Raw genomic sequence first — 16839 nt, 5'->3', positions numbered from 1 at the left:
CTTATTTTAGCTGCTTAATTACCTTTAAAGGAGTTGATAATTTCACTTTGATGTAGCAGCAAATAGTTAGTTGTGGTAGTTGTGGTTCCCAAAGTTTGTCATGTCAAGGACCCCCACATTGACACCAATCAGCCCCGTGGACCCCCATTTGAAGAGATATTCCAGGGACCCCATAAGAGAAGATTTGTAAGGCTCTGGCAGTGATTCTCAACCCGTTTATAATTTCAAGGAGCCCCATTTAATGGCATTTCTATCTCTGCTACCCCCAATTTATATTGTAAAATCTTTACAATATAATATCTTTACAAGATGTTTATTTAATTCCGAGAGTATAAATGGATCCATTAGGGTCCATTTGGTTCCAAACGATCATTTAGCTGGGGACCCCCTGGAACTCCCTCGAGGACCCCTGAGTTTGGGAACCACTGATAGTTATAGAAGCATTGTTGTTTTGTGTGATGTGATATGAAGCTTTTATTTATACTGGAGTATTTCAGATTGCAATACATTGCACTTTTCTACTCTATCTCAGAGGCTATTTCTTGTTTACTTTTGTTTGTGTGTGTGTGTGTGTGTGTGTGTGTGTGTGTGTGTGTGTGTGTGTGTGTGTGTGTGTGTGTGTGCCCATTGGCTGTCTATGGGAAGTTGCACCTTGTTAGCGCCTTGCCATTAAGTATATGCTATTGGTAAGAGTGTGTCAAAGCATGAAAATATAGTGTGTGTTCACCGCCAGGTGTCACTGTTGCACAGCCTAACGGACAGATACACTACAGTACCACTCACTTCAGGGTCAGATTTTTGTCTTAAAGTGTTGGGAGTTTGGAAGCACTCATTGTTGTTAACTGTTCCCATAATGCTCTGCACTGCTCCTCCTTGTGGATAGAGGGAGGGCTGTCTTACTGAGACAACATGTAGTCCAGGAAGTAAGTGAGCCCAGTGTCCATGACATCATAGACACTGGGCTCACTGCTAAAATCTAAAATATCTAAAACCACATATTACACTCGTAAAGACCCCAAAGGAAAGTGTTCTTCTTGGTAATCCAGTCCCAATGCAATGCCCATATGGGATGGAGTGTCACGGCAGCCTCCGTGTCGCTCTGTTCTCGCTTGTGTCACGAGGCGTGACGGACTGATGCCCGTATATGGTGGAGTGACTGATGGGTCACGCTACGGGTTTTGCCGGTTTTCATAGTAATCTACGGTCGCAATTATTATGCAGAATGTCCCATTTCACACACGTTTTCAAATGTATAAATTGTATACAGACTAGAATTTCGTGCCCGCTTTTCGAACACTCAATCCCAGAGTTACTTCGCCACACACTATGGGAAGAAGGAAATTGCGGGAGTTGACTCCACATGTAGTAACGGATGGGTTATTAGTTATTATTATAGCACAATGACAACTGTGATTGCATTATAAATAGATACATGCCTTAATACATAATGTACAGTACAGTACAGCTCACCTATAACGACATGCAACACATAATGTACAGTACAGTACGGCTCACCTATAACGACATGCGACACATAATGTACAGTACAGTACGGTTCACCTATAACGACATGCGACACATAATGTACAGTACAGTACAGTACGGTTCACCTATAACATTTGGTCTCATTTGGTATAGAAATGTTGAAAGGGAGAAGAGGTAGAAACCTGATTCTGTCCACTTTGATGCGTTAATATAATTCAACCATAATCCCTCCATGTCACCCTCAATAAATAAATATATGTGAAACCACAAGCCGACTATGGTCCTGCATGGTTCTCTAATAGGCACACTGGTGTAAGGGTGATATAGCCTACAACCAGCAAACCCCTTCATACAGTATACAATTCTTTCATGGTCCTTCGAGCACGGATCACCCTGCCATCAGAGATGGACCGGAGTCCCCCTCCCCAGCTCCACCGCCACCATCGGCGCAGCAGCGACCATGGGCCCCAGCCCCCCAGCAGCCATGGCCCTCAGCCCCCCAGCAGCCATGGCCGTACTGTACTGTACATTATGTGTCGCATGTCGTTATAGGTGAGACGTACTGTACTGTACTGTACATTATGTGTCGCATTTCAGGTTTTCTATAGACAACCCCAGCGGCAGGACCGCTATCTGGCCATTTTGGCAAGGAGGAGCAGGAGGAGCACTGCCAGAGCCCTACAAAATGATCTCCAGCAGGCCATGTGCAGGTTTCTGCTCAAACTGTGAGAAACAGACTCCATGAGGATGTCATGCATGCCCGACGCCCACAATTGGGGCCTGTGCTCACAATCGTACACCGTAGAGCCCGACTGACATTTGCCAGAGAACACCGGGATTGGCAGATTCGCCACTGGCGCCCTGTGCTCTTCACAGATGAGAGCAGGTTCACACTGAGCACATGTGACAGGCGTGATAGAGTCTGGAGACGCTCTGGACAACGTTCTGCTGCCTGCAACATCCTCGAGCATGACCGGTTTGGCGGCGGGTCGGTGATGGTCTGGGGAGGCATTTCCTTGGAGGGCCGCACAGACCTCTACGTGCTAGCCAGAGGTACCATGGATGCCATTAGGTACCGGGATGAGATCCTCAGACCCATTGTCAGACCATATGCTGTTGCAGTGGGCCCTGGGTTCCTGCTTATGCATGACAATGCTCGTCCTCATGTGGCTAGAGTGTGTCAGCAGTTCCTGCATGACGAAGGCATTGATGCTATGGACTGGCCTGCTCGTTCCCCAGACCTGAATCCAATAGAGCACCTCTGGGACATCATGTCTCGTACCATCCACCGACGCCAAGTGGCACCACAGACTGTCCAAGAGTTGACTGCTGCCCTGATCCAAGTCTGGGAGGAGATCCCTCAGGAGAACATCCGTCGTCTCATTAGGAGCATGCCCAGACGTTGTAGGGAGTGCATACAGGCACGTGGAGGCCACACACACTACTGAGCCTCATTTTGAATTGTTTTGAGGAATTTCCACAGAAGTTGGATCAGCCTGTGTTCTCATTTTTCACTTTGATTTTGAGTATGATTCTGAATCCAGACTTCAATGGGTTAATGATTTTGATTTCCATTGATCATTCTTATGTTATTTTGTTGTCAACGCATCCCACTATCTAATGAATAGATAGACACTGTTGAACACATGATCACCACCTGTCTCCTTTTAATGTTACTGTCGATCACATAATCACCACCTGTCTCCTTTTACTGTATCACATGATCACCACCTGTCTCCTTTTACTGTTGTACACATGATCACCACCTGTCTCCTTTTACTGTTACTGTTGATCAGTGCTGTTCTGTGCTGTGTTCTGCTACGGGGTCCCCACTCTCGGCCTGCACCTTGTCGTGGTGAGTGGGCTTTAAACCAAGACAGGCCATTTTTACCCATTAACTCATTTACTGAATGAATAAATGTTGCAAAAATAAATAACAGCCCGGGTTACTATTTGGTAATATACGGGTATATATTCTTTCAGAACATTTTTAACTAAAATCTTTGCTTCTGGTGGGGTGTCCCTGGAACAACATATTTTCAGATGGGGGTCGGCGGCCAAATACATATAATTCTGGGGGTCTTTGACATGAAATAGTTTGAGAACCACTGACATAGAAACAGAGTTTTTTCAGAAAACTGACTATTTAGAAGACTTTTTGTTTTTTTGAATCGGTCGGGTCTAATTAGGCTAGTTGGGGTCCGTTGAAAATAGCATGCAGGCCAAAAATAGAGGAACATAACTGAAGACGAGCATTTATAGAAAAGCTTCTCTCTTCACCACTGGTATTAAACATAAAATAGTTTTTTAACCCATTTAGACCTGAGGACGATTCTATAAATGTCTTCTAAATCCTGACAGTTTTCTGAAAAACCCCATGTTTCTATGTCAGTCATTCTCAAACATTTTCATGTCAAGGACCCCCAAAAATATATGTAATTGCCTGCCATCTAAAAATGTTGTTTCAGGAAAGATTTAAGTTAAAAACGTTCATCCTGGAATATTATATTCAAAGATCTGCGCCACATTTTCACGATTTTTCAAAAATAGCAGACCCACAAGCTCGTAGCGCGGCTACGAGCTTGTAGATCTGCTATTTTTCAATAGCTAAAGCACGACATGATGCTAACACCAAAAGGGGTTCCCGCCTAAAATAGGTTAACATGGGTTAAGAAAATGACCTCTCATTCATGCTAGATAAACAATCAAGTTAAAACAAGTTTAAAAAAAAAACGGCTTGACCTTGAAACGATAGTGGTTTTCAACCGGTGGCCTGAGGACCACCGGTGGTCCTTGGATCACGTTCCAGGTGGTCCCCTGTAGTATAATGACGGAGAGTTGGTAACCAAATAGATCTTTATGTGTAAAATGAGTTGGGTTGACTTTTCTGTATGTATGTATGTAGGGTGTGTGTGTGTGTGTGTGTGTGTGTGTGTGTGTGTGTGTGTGTGTGTGTGTGTGTGTGTGTGTGTGTGTGTGTGTGTATATATATATATATATATATATATATATATAGGAGCCATTATGATGGTGCTATATTATTAGGTGTTAGGTTTGGCATATTATTTTTGGAACACTTGGTGACGGGCTTTAGATTTGACAGCACTGGGTGTGTATTTTAGAGAGGGTCACTCAGGTGCACTAATCAGATTTGATAGGACACAGGAGGGGGTGGTGGGAGCACACCGCTTCAGATCTGATAGGACACAGGAGGGGGTGGTGGGAGCACACCGCTGCAGATCTGATAGGACACAGGAGGGGGTGGTGGGAGCACACCGCTTCAGATCTGATAGGACACAGGAGGTGATGGTGGGAGCACACCGCTTCAGATCTGATAGGACACAGGAGGGGACGGTGGGAGCACACCGCTTCAGATCTGATAGGACACAGGAGGGGACGGTGGGAGCACACCGCTTCAGATCTGATAGGACACAGGAGGGGACGGTGGTAGCACACCGCTTCAGATCTGATAGGACACAGGAGGGGGTGGTGGGAGCACACCGCTTCAGATCTGATAGGACACAGGAGGGGGTGGTGGGAGCACACCGCTTCAGATCTGATAGGACACAGGAGGGGGTGGTGGGAGCACACCGCTTCAGATCTGATAGGACACAGGAGGGGGTGGTGGGAGCACACCGCTTCAGATCTGATAGGACACAGGAGGTGATGGTGGGAGGACACCGCTTCTTACCAGCAGCAGAACAGAGACAGAGACAGACACACTTCTACGATAACATCACTGGTATGTTCCTTCATTTCAACTGCTCAACAAACTTGTTCAACAAATACACTAAAGACTGGACATCCATCTGTTATGTTTCTGTTAGTACTCTGCGTATAGGATCACTCCCAGCACCTGTGAAGTAACGTGCAAATATACATTGGAAGGTGAAAGATTGCCGTTACTATCTAATTTAACATTTGTGGAGTTGGTCACCTGACCAAAAGCGGTTGACAGAAACTGGTCGACATGTTCTGTTGCCCCAACAGCGGCACAAACAAGGCCTTTTAACCAGGCTACTTGCACACACTACAACTCGCTTACAATTCGCAAACCTGGCAACACTGCCCTGTGTTCATGCTGTTGTCAGAGGCCCGCCCCCGGCTCACACGTCACTATTTTCTCCGTCTCTCAGCTCGCAATCGGCAGCCATCTTGCTTTTTATTTATATGGGCGAGTCGATCGGATCGGATCGGCCGTGCAAAATCCACCGATCCGCGAAACCGATCTCCAAAGCAAAAATCTGCGCCGTTTACATCCAAATATAATGTGTCACTTTCTCGGTTCTGCACCGCTTAATGGAGAAGTATAGCACTGGCAGCGCAACGAATACCCCCCCCCCCCCACACACACACACACACACACCAGGGAGGGAGGGGGGAGAGAGAGAGAAAAGAGAGAGAGAGCGAGAAAGAGCACGCACGTCTTCACCCCAGCGAGGGAGGGAGACGGAGAGAAAGGGACAGAGCTCATCATCTCCAGTCCAGTAGTTAGCAAAGGGAGCTCCAAATTGTTAGACAAGTAGTGTGCCCTGGCCTGACACAACTTTCTTAGAAATGTGCATGTTGCAGCCAGCCAGTAAGATGAGCCTATGCAATTCACGGTTTTCGGGAGGGCGGGGGGGCAGTCGGTTTGGGGGGGGGTTCCCGACGGCTGCGCGTCGCTTCCTCCTCTGACAGAGGGGAGGCGAGTAAGCGACACAGTCAGAAGCCCCCTTTGTTCAATCGAAGGCCCCCTCACTCAGACACACAACGTGTGTTGTTACATGTGAATGCTACAGAATTCTATAAGTCACCACTTTTGGTGTGACACACAGTTTCTGTTTACAATGCGTTGTCAACACGTGTTGAGTTGACAACGATTGACATATTTCGGATAAGACTGATAGTTTCTCCGTTAGTAATTAGGCTGAGGCACACAGAATCACACTACTTTTTGAATTATTGGGATTGGCTTTTTGGGGAAAAGAGGGGGAGGAGGTGATCAAGCAGCTCCACAAGACCACAACATATTTGGTAGGCTCAAGGCTGCATTTATTTTCCTTTTTTTTTCTCTCGAGGGTGCATGGGATGATGGGAGCCCCTCCAGCAGGCTAGGGAGCTCCGCTCAGGCTAGCGGAAAATGACCGCGGGCGCGGGTTGCCAGGTTTTTTTATAAGTAAAATAAAAAATAAAAATAAATAAATACAATTAAATTAAAAAAAATATTTTTTAACAAACAAGCAACCAGGTCTATAAAAATGTTAAGAGGCCAGTTCAAAGTAGGTAAATCAGAAATGGTCCGGAAATTAGTCTTAAAATAATCAATTATCGTGTTGACTGTCAAACTTTGTTGTCTAATGTTGTTTCAGAGCAGTGGAACTCAAACATTTCCATGTCAAGGACTACCAATAGCCAAAGTAGCTTATAATGATCAGACTTGGCAACACTGTCTCTAGGTTGAACGTTCTACTTTACAAGCTCACACATATGAAATATGTTTTTTTTAATCTTCAAACTGAGACATATTTTATGATAATACTGTTAGCACAGTCATCATACTCCAAGAGCATACAAATGGAACCAAATGGACCCTGATTTTCCCAGAGAGCAAATGGTAGCAAATGGGGGTCTGTGGCCTAATGCATTTCAAACTGGGGGTTCTTGGTATTATATTCTCTGCATATCTTATCAACTTGGGGTGAATATTTCACCACAATACTTTACTGAATATTTCACACGAATATAACACAAGAGTCAAATGTACGGTCAAATGTAATCACAATATAGGCTACAGATGTAAATATTTATGACACAGTAAAATGTCGAAAAATAGTGCTATCCCCCCCCCCCCCACACACACACACACACACACACACACAGTCACACACACGACAGGCAAGGCTGTTGTTTGCATCGTTAGCAGGCAGCAGCTACCTTGCCACTGCTCTCTGTGACTGTAGTTGTTTCACCATGTTTGCGTATTTATGAGAAATAAAAAACACTTTCTGTTATTATAATAATTCTGTCAACTCCCGCAATTTCCTTCTTCCCATATTGCGCTGCAATGTAACTAGGATTCGCCGGCCAAAGGCCGGCGAAATTCTAGTATATATATATGAGACAAAAAAGGGACTCCTGCACATCCAAAAAGACCCGTAGGAGGTGCAAGTCTAGTTAGAAGGCATAGACATCAAGGGACATGGAAGGGACTGCACACTCCAGGGAACACAGACGGACAACTTACTGCATCAAACTTATTTATTAGCACGACACGTTTTGCCGTGCAGCTTCGTCAGGTGCATAGCACTGTTCTCTGTTCCCTGGAGTGTGCAGTCCCTTCCTTGGAAGGTTTTTCTCTTTTTTGATATATATATATATATATATATATATATATATTGTAATGTGTGATTGTGTGTGTGTGTGTGTGTGTCACCTTCAGCTAAATGTGTTGTTATTGTAACTGACTTTGATTGTTCAACATTGGTTATCGCTCTGACAAAGAAAATGTCTTTAGCAAGCACTCAAAACATCAGTGAGAACAGGATTAATAAGAAAATACATGCACACGCACGCACTGACGTAAACGCACGCACGCATGTGCCTTTTATGAAAAGAAAAGAAAGAAACATGCCTGCGCGGTTGTCTTTGTATGTGCACGCACACACAAAAGCATATACACACATCCGACAATCGTTGTATGTCCATGTGCATACCATGGAGGGTTAGGGTTACATCTATCTATAAATGCACCATGTCTGTCTGTCTGTCTGTCTGTCTGTCTGTCTGCCTGCCTGCCTGCCTGCCTGCCTGCCTGCCTGTCTGTCTGTCTGTCTGTCTGTCTGCCTGCCTGCCTGCGTGCGTGCGTGCGTGCGTGTTGATCATTGTATTTTCTTCCTATTAAAAAAAAGGAAAGGAAGAAGCAAATTGCAGTTATTATTTTGAAGAAAATTACAGTGATCATTTTGGTACATTTATTGTACCTGCAGTGAATTTGCATTTGTTGGTATTTAATGATAGTAAGTATTGGACTTTACTCCACCCATCCTCACGCCTACACCTGTTTACACCTACACCTGTTTACTCCTGCTACACCGGTTTACACCTACACCTGTTTACATGTAGTATTGGACTTTACTCCACCCGGCTATCCTCAGCCTACACCTGTTTACATTTACACCTGTTTACATGAGCTATCCTCACGTTTACATGCAACATATGTTGCACATCTTTTCCCAACAGGTTTAAGTAGGCCTACTTATAATGCATTGTTCAAGTGATTATACATGCCTATTTTGTTATTTCACTTTGATATTTTGAGCACACATATTTTTCAGCCAATGATTGTGCCTGTTATTGCACTTTATTGCCTCAATACAAGTCAAGTTGCCTCAAACATTATGGAACAACTGTCTTTTATTTAAGAAGGGAGGTGTAACACACTGCATGTATTTAAACCACCACAAGATGGCGCTTTAGCAACAACAGACCACCTGTTACACTCCACACTGTGCAGATAAAGTCCCCCGAGACTTTGGGACGGGAGTTGAGTTGATGCATGAAATCCAAGATGGCGGAATAAACAAACCTATGAGCCTGATACAGACAGCCACAGACACACACGTCCTTGTGTTTATTAATATAAGTGTTTTATAACCAACCAAAGGGTAAAATAATGCACGTGCGTGCGTGCATGCGTGCGTGTGCACACAGCTGTGATGATCAACAGTGGATGATGCAATCACTTATCACTCTGACCAACGGACCAATGACGGACAGGTGACCGGATCCAGTGGGCGGGGCTTTGGATTTAAATAGGAGCGGCCATGTTGTTTCCCAGCATGCAGTTTGATTTTGGATCCAGTCTGTGATCCACTGCATGCTGTCTGTGAGCAGAGCTGTTTGTTCCAAGGTGAGAAGCGTTTGTTTGAGAAACACGGTTTTATCCTTGAGCACTGTTATTGTTTAGACATTAGACTCAGAGGATTTATAGGACTGTTGTTTATTGTGACACTAAATGGACAACAATATCAGGAATGTTTGTCCTTTTAGGACTCATTCACACATAAAGAACACATGTTCTGTTGCCCTGCCTGTGTTTGATGGCCTTCTCAATGCTTTTCCAATGGGAGGCAAATGGTTTGACCAAACACTTGTGTTTGATTGCCCGCCTCCATCAAACACAAATGTTTGGTCAAACCATGCGGAAATTGCGGATTTTTTTTTCCATTTTTTAATTTTTTTCGAATCCTCAAAAATGATGAAAAACGGCGCGCTATAGTATGCCGTACGATATGGGCTATAGCCCACGGTCCAAAATGATGAGAAACGAGGCTAACTTTTTTTTTCAAAATTTCAAAAAACATGGGCTATAACCCATCGTTTTTGTCATTTTTTTCAAATCTTCAAAAATGATGAAAAACTGCGCGCTATAGTATGCCGTACGATATGGGCTATAGCCCACGGTCCAAAATGATGAGAAACGAGGCTAACTTTTTTTTTCAAAATTTCAAAAAACATGGGCTATAACCTTTCGTTTTTGTCATTTTGTCATTTTTTCAAATCTTCAAAAATGATGAAAAACTGCGCGCTATAGTATGCCGTACGATATGGGCTATAGCCCACGGTCCAAAATTATGAGAAACGAGGCTAACTTTTTTTTCCAAAATTTCAAAAAACATGGGCTATAACCCATCGTTTTTGTCATTTTGTCATTTTTTTCAAATCTTCAAAAATGATGAAAAACTGCGCGCTATAGTATGCCGTACGATATGGGCTATAGCCCACGGTCCAAAATGATGAGAAACGAGGCTAACTTTTTTTTCCAAAATTTCAAAAAACATGGGCTATAACCCATCGTTTTTGTCATTTTTTCAAATCTTCAAAAATGATGAAAAACTGCGCGCTATAGTATGCCGTACGATATGGGCTATAGCCCACGGTCCAAAATGATGAGAAACGAGGCTAACTTTTTTTTCAAAATTTAAAAAAACATGGGCTATAACCCATCGTTTTTGTCATTTTGTCATTTTTTTCAAATCTTCAAAAATGATGAAAAACTGCGCGCTATAGTATGCCGTACGATATGGGCTATAGCCCACGGTCCAAAATGATGAGAAACGAGGCTAACTTTTTTTTTCAAAATTTCAAAAAACATGGGCTATAACCCATCGTTTTTGTCATTTTGTCATTTTTTTCAAATCTTCAAAAATGATGAAAAACTGCGCGCTATAGTATGCCGTACGATATGGGCTATAGCCCACGGTCCAAAATGATGAGAAACGAGGCTAACTTTTTTTTTCAAAATTTCAAAAAACATGGGCTATAACCCATCGTTTTTGTCATTTTGTCATTTTTTTCAAATCTTCAAAAATGATGAAAAACTGCGTGCTATAGTATGCCGTACGATATGGGCTATAGCCCACGGTCCAAAATGATGAGAAACGAGGCTAACTTTTTTTTCCAAAATTTCAAAAAACATGGGCTATAACCCATCGTTTTTGTCATTTTTTCAAATCTTCAAAAATGATGAAAAACTGCGCGCTATAGTATGCCGTACGATATGGGCTATAGCCCACGGTCCAAAATGATGAGAAACGAGGCTAACTTTTTTTTCAAAATTTAAAAAAACATGGGCTATAACCCATCGTTTTTGTCATTTTGTCATTTTTTTCAAATCTTCAAAAATGATGAAAAACTGCGCGCTATAGTATGCCGTACGATATGGGCTATAGCCCACGGTCCAAAATGATGAGAAACGAGGCTAACTTTTTTTTTCAAAATTTCAAAAAACATGGGCTATAACCCATCGTTTTTGTCATTTTGTCATTTTTTTCAAATCTTCAAAAATGATGAAAAACTGCGCGCTATAGTATGCCGTACGATATGGGCTATAGCCCACGGTCCAAAATGATGAGAAACGAGGCTAACTTTTTTTTTCAAAATTTCAAAAAACATGGGCTATAACCCATCGTTTTTGTCATTTTTTCAAATCTTCAAAAATGATGAAAAACTGCGCGCTATAGTATGCCGTACGATATGGGCTATAGCCCACGGTCCAAAATGATGAGAAACGAGGCTAACTTTTTTTTCAAAATTTCAAAAAACATGGGCTATAACCCATCGTTTTTGTCATTTTGTCATTTTTTTCAAATCTTCAAAAATGATGAAAAACTGCGCGCTATAGTATGCCGTACCATATGGGCTATAGCCCACGGTCCAAAATGATGAGAAACGAGGCTAACTTTTTTTTTCAAAATTTCAAAAAACATGGGCTATAACCCATCGTTTTTGTCAAATTGCGGAATTGCGGAAATTGCGGAAATGGTAATTGCGCAAATGGAAATTGCGCAAATGGAAATTGCGGATTTTTTCATTTTTTTCGAATCCTCAAAAATGATGAAAAACGGCGCGCTATAGTATGCCGTACGATATGGGCTATAGCCCACGGTCCAAAATGATGAGAAACGAGGCTAACTTTTTTTTTCAAAATTTCAAAAAACATGGGCTATAACCCACCGTTTTTTTCATTTTTCATTTTTTTCAAATCCTCAAAAATGATGAAAAACGGCGTGCCATAGTATGCCGTACGATATGGGCTATAGCCCACGGTCCAAAATGATGAGAAACGAGGCTAACTTTTTTTTTCAAATGAAAAACTGCGCGCTATAGTATGCCGTACGATATGGGCTAAAGCCCACGGTCCAAAATGATGAGAAACGAGGCTAACTTTTTTTTTCAAAATTTCAAAAAACATGGGCTATAACCCATCGTTTTTTTCATTTTTCATTTTTTTCAAATCTTCAAAAATGATGAAAAACGGCGCGCTATAGTATGCCGTACGATATGGGCTATAGCCCACGGTCCAAAATGATGAGAAACGAGGCTAACTTTTTTTTTCAAAATTTCAAAAAACATGGGCTATAACCCATCGTTTTTGTCATTTCGTCATTTTTTTCAAATCTTCAAAAATGATGAAAAACGGCGCGCTATAGTATGCCGTACGATATGGGCTATAGCCCACGGTCCAAAATGATGAGAAACGAGGCTAACTTTATTTTTCAAAATTTCAAAAAACATGGGCTATAACCTTTCGTTTTTGTCATTTCGTCATTTTTTTCAAATCTTCAAAAATGATGAAAAACGGCGCGCTATAGTATGCCGTACGATATGGGCTATAGCCCATGGTCCAAAATGATGAGAAACGAGGCTAACTTTTTTTTTCAAAATTTCAAAAAACATGGGCTATAACCCATCGTTTTTGTCATTTTGTCATTTTTTTCAAATCTTCAAAAATGATGAAAAACTGCGCGCTATAGTATGCCGTACGATATGGGCTATAGCCCACGGTCCAAAATGATGAGAAACGAGGCTAACTTTATTTTCAAAATTTCAAAAAACATGGGCTATAACCCATCGTTTTTGTCATTTTGTCATTTTTTTCAAATCTTCAAAAATGATGAAAAACTGCGTGCTATAGTATGCCGTACGATATGGGCTATAGCCCACGGTCCAAAATGATGAGAAACGAGGCTAACTTTTTTTTCCAAAATTTCAAAAAACATGGGCTATAACCCATCGTTTTTGTCATTTTTTCAAATCTTCAAAAATGATGAAAAACTGCGCGCTATAGTATGCCGTACGATATGGGCTATAGCCCACGGTCCAAAATGATGAGAAACGAGGCTAACTTTTTTTTCAAAATTTAAAAAAACATGGGCTATAACCCATAGTTTTTGTCATTTTGTCATTTTTTTCAAATCTTCAAAAATGATGAAAAACTGCGCGCTATAGTATGCCGTACGATATGGGCTATAGCCCACGGTCCAAAATGATGAGAAACGAGGCTAACTTTTTTTTTCAAAATTTCAAAAAACATGGGCTATAACCCATCGTTTTTGTCATTTTGTCATTTTTTTCAAATCTTCAAAAATGATGAAAAACTGCGCGCTATAGTATGCCGTACGATATGGGCTATAGCCCACGGTCCAAAATGATGAGAAACGAGGCTAACTTTTTTTTTCAAAATTTCAAAAAACATGGGCTATAACCTTTCGTTTTTGTCATTTTTTCATTTTTTTCAAATCTTCAAAAATGATGAAAAACGGCGCGCTATAGTATGCCGTACGATATGGGCTATAGCCCACGGTCCAAAATGATGAGAAACAAGGCTAACTTTTTTTTCCAAAATTTCAAAAAACATGGGCTATAACCTTTCGTTTTTGTCATTTCGTCATTTTTTTCAAATCTTCAAAAATGATGAAAAACTGCGCGCTATAGTATGCCGTACGATATGGGCTATAGCCCACGGTCCAAAATGATGAGAAACGAGGCTAACTTTTTTTTTCAAAATTTCAAAAAACATGGGCTATAACCTTTCGTTTTTGTGATTTCGTCATTTTTTTCAAATCTTCAAAAATGATGAAAAATATGCGCGCTATAGTATGCCGTACGATATGGGCTATAGCCCACGGTCCAAAATGATGAGAAACGAGGCTAACTTTTTTTTTCAAAATTTCAAAAAACATGGGCTATAACCTTTCGTTTTTGTCATTTCGTCATTTTTTTCAAATCTTCAAAAATGATGAAAAACGGCGCGCTATAGTATGCCGTACGATATGGGCTATAGCCCACGGTCCAAAATGATGAGAAACGAGGCTAACTTTTTTTTTCAAAATTTCAAAAAACATGGGCTATAACCTTTCGTTTTTGTCATTTCGTCATTTTTTTCAAATCTTCAAAAATGATGAAAAACGGCGCGCTATAGTATGCCGTACGATATGGGCTATAGCCCATGGTCCAAAATGATGAGAAACGAGGCTAACTTTTTTTTTCAAAATTTCAAAAAACATGGGCTATAACCTTTCGTTTTTGTCATTTCGTCATTTTTTTCAAATCTTCAAAAATGATGAAAAACTGCGCGCTATAGTATGCCGTACGATATGGGCTATAGCCCACGGTCCAAAATGATGAGAAACGAGGCTAACTTTTTTTTTCAAAATTTCAAAAAACATGGGCTATAACCCATCGTTTTTGTCATTTCGTCATTTTTTTCAAATCTTCAAAAATGATGAAAAACGGCGCGCTATAGTATGCCGTACGATATGGGCTATAGCCCACGGTCCAAAATGATGAGAAACGAGGCTAATTTTTTTTTTCAAAATTTCAAAAAACATGGGCTATAACCTTTCGTTTTTGTCATTTCGTCATTTTTTTCAAATCTTCAAAAATGATGAAAAACGGCGCGCTATAGTATGCCGTACGATATGGGCTATAGCCCACGGTCCAAAATGATGAGAAACGAGGCTAACTTTTTTTTTCAAAATTTCAAAAAACATGGGCTATAACCTTTCGTTTTTGTCATTTCGTCATTTTTTTCAAATCTTCAAAAATGATGAAAAACGGCGCGCTATAGTATGCCGTACGATATGGGCTATAGCCCACGGTCCAAAATGATGAGAAACGAGGCTAACTTTTTTTTTCAAAATTTCAAAAAACATGGGCTATAACCCATCGTTTTTGTCATTTCGTCATTTTTTTCAAATCTTCAAAAATGATGAAAAACGGCGCGCTATAGTATGCCGTACGATATGGGCTATAGCCCACGGTCCAAAATGATGAGAAACGAGGCTAACTTTTTTTTTCAAAATTTCAAAAAACATGGGCTATAACCTTTCGTTTTTGTCATTTCGTCATTTTTTTCAAATCTTCAAAAATGATGAAAAACGGCGCGCTATAGTATGCCGTACGATATGGGCTATAGCACACGGTCCAAAATGATGAGAAACGAGGCTAACTTTTTTTTTCAAAATTTCAAAAAACATGGGCTATAACCCATCGTTTTTGTCATTTCGTCATTTTTTTCAAATCTTCAAAAATGATGAAAAACGGCGCGCTATAGTATGCCGTACGATATGGGCTATAGCCCACGGTCCAAAATGATGAGAAACGAGGATAACTTTTTTTTTCAAAATTTCAAAAAACATGGGCTATAACCTTTCGTTTTTGTCATTTCGTCATTTTTTTCAAATCTTCAAAAATGATGAAAAACGGCGCGCTATAGTATGCCGTACGATATGGGCTATAGCCCACGGTCCAAAATGATGAGAAACGAGGCTAACTTTTTTTTTCAAAATTTCAAAAAACATGGGCTATAACCTTTCGTTTTTGTCATTTCGTCATTTTTTTCAAATCTTCAAAAATGATGAAAAACGGCGCGCTATAGTATGCCGTACGATATGGGCTATAGCCCACGGTCCAAAATGATGAGAAACGAGGCTAACTTTTTTTTTCAAAATTTCAAAAAACATGGGCTATAACCCATCGTTTTTGTCATTTCGTCATTTTTTTCAAATCTTCAAAAATGATGAAAAACGGCGCGCTATAGTATGCCGTACGATATGGGCTATAGCCCACGGTCCAAAATGATGAGAAACGAGGCTAACTTTTTTTTTCAAAATTTCAAAAAACATGGGCTATAACCTTTCGTTTTTGTCATTTCGTCATTTTTTTCAAATCTTCAAAAATGATGAAAAACGGCGCGCTATAGTATGCCGTACGATATGGGCTATAGCCCACGGTCCAAAATGATGAGAAACGAGGCTAACTTTTTTTTTCAAAATTTCAAAAAACATGGGCTATAACCCATCGTTTTTGTCATTTCGTCATTTTTTTCAAATCTTCAAAAATGATGAAAAACGGCGCGCTATAGTATGCCGTACGATATGGGCTATAGCCCACGGTCCAAAATGATGAGAAACGAGGCTAATTTTTTTTTTCAAATTTTCAAAAAACCTGGGCTATAACCCATCGTTTTTGTCATTTCGTCATTTTTTTCAAATCTTCAAAAATGATGAAAAACGGCGCGCTATAGTATGCCGTACGATATGGGCTTTAGCCCACGGTCCAAAATGATGAGAAACGAGGCTAACATTTTTTTTCAAAATTTCAAAAAACATGGGCTATAACCTTTCGTTTTTGTCATTTCGTCATTTTTTTCAAATCTTCAAAAATGATGAAAAACGGCGCGCTATAGTATGCCGTACGATATGGGCTATAGCCCACGGTCCAAAATGATGAGAAACGAGGCTAACTTTTTTTTTCAAAATTTCAAAAAACATGGGCTATAACCTTTCGTTTTTGTCATTTCGTCATTTTTTTCAAATCTTCAAAAATGATGAAAAACGGCGCGCTATAGTATGCCGTACGATATGGGCTATAGCCCACGGTCCAAAATGATGAGAAACGAGGCTAACTTTTTTTTTCAAAATTTCAAAAAACATGGGCTATAACCTTTCGTTTTTGTCATTTCGTCATTTTTTTCAAATCTTCAAAAATGATGAAAAACGGCGCGCTATAGTATGCCGTACGATATGG

This window comes from Protomyctophum bolini, assembly GCF_963924005.1.
Source record: "Protomyctophum bolini genome assembly, chromosome: 14".
NCBI classification, from domain to species: domain Eukaryota; kingdom Metazoa; phylum Chordata; class Actinopteri; order Myctophiformes; family Myctophidae; genus Protomyctophum; species Protomyctophum bolini.
The sequence above is the reverse complement of the archived record's forward strand: the minus strand, read 5'-3'. Positions refer to the sequence as shown.